Source organism: Colobus angolensis, unplaced genomic scaffold (assembly GCF_000951035.1).
Source record: "Colobus angolensis palliatus isolate OR3802 unplaced genomic scaffold, Cang.pa_1.0 Scaffold184, whole genome shotgun sequence".
Taxonomy (NCBI): domain Eukaryota; kingdom Metazoa; phylum Chordata; class Mammalia; order Primates; family Cercopithecidae; genus Colobus; species Colobus angolensis.
The window spans coordinates 2,933,580-2,934,729 of NW_012114977.1; the positions used below are offsets into that span (position 1 = coordinate 2,933,580).

Sequence of the window (1,150 nt, forward strand, 5' to 3'; positions counted from 1 at the left end):
AACTCTCCCCTTCACTGTCTGTATCCAGTGAGGCCCTGGGAGCTGACCTCTGAAGGTCTCTGACCACCTGCCCTCTGCCTTGGTCCTATCTCAGACTCCATCACATTTCAGCTTCCTAAAGGGACTCTGTCTCCAGCCTTGCTCTCCTCCAACTCATCTGCACACAGCAGTCAAAGGGATCTTTCTAAAACACCAACTGAATCATGTTTATCTCTTGCTTAAAATACTTCATGGCTCCCCAATGTCTTCTGGGAAAAATCAGACTCCCTGGCCCAACGTCCAGGGCTTTGTGAGCTGGGTCCCTCTTTCCTCTGGGGTATCTCTAGTTTTACACACATGTGCCCTCTGCAAGGAGCAGAGAGAAGGGCCTCCTCCTAGTTCAGGCCTACTCCTCCTTCAAACCCAGCTTAGATGCCACCTCCAAGAGGCCTTCTCAAGAGCCCCACCAAGCCTGTGGGGACCGGCCCCACATGTCACAGCCAGGGCGAGCCTGTGGGCGCCTTAGGGAAGGTCTGCGGTTCACTCGAGCATCCCAGGTGCAAGGCTGCCAGACACAGAGCTCCACAAAAGGCTTCCTGAATGGACTCCAGAGCTTCCACTGAGATGCTGACCTTATTTCTGACAAGGAAAATGGGAGCTCCACGCTTTGAAGAACATGCCCAGCTCCTGCAGCTGCTGAGTGAGCATCTGTCTGACCCCAGCTCATCAGGATTCTTCTCCTGGTCCTAGAGATCAGAGCGCACCCGCATGGACAGAGGGAAGAGGGGTCACGTGCTCCGGAGGGCTCCTTCTGAACTGAATGTGTCTTGGGCCAGGGAGACTGAGGACAGTGATCTCCAAATTTCCCTCTCCCTCTATATGAGGAGCAAATAGCTCACTGCTTCTTTGCTCATAAGTCAATGTCCTCATTCTGCTCTAAACAGGAGAGTGCCAGTAGTGATCTGATGTGTCCACTCACCTCCAAGACCCCTTCCCTGACACTCCTCTAATGCTGGCAAGAGGACCTCCCGCCTCTGCACCTCTGAGGATGGGGAACTCACTACCTGACAAAGAAACTCACCCTGGCCGGGCGCGGTGGCTCAAGCCTGTAATCCCAGCACTTTGGGAGGCCGAGACGGGCGGATCACGAGGTCAGGAGATCGAGACCATC

General features: G+C 54.5%; 1 protein-coding gene across 3 annotated transcripts in view; it reads right to left on the reverse strand.

The window, feature by feature from the left end:
* GFRA2 (GDNF family receptor alpha 2) overlaps nucleotides 1-1,150 on the reverse strand; it is a 100,496-nt gene that overhangs the window by 46,753 nt on the left and 52,593 nt on the right. The window lies entirely within an intron of this gene.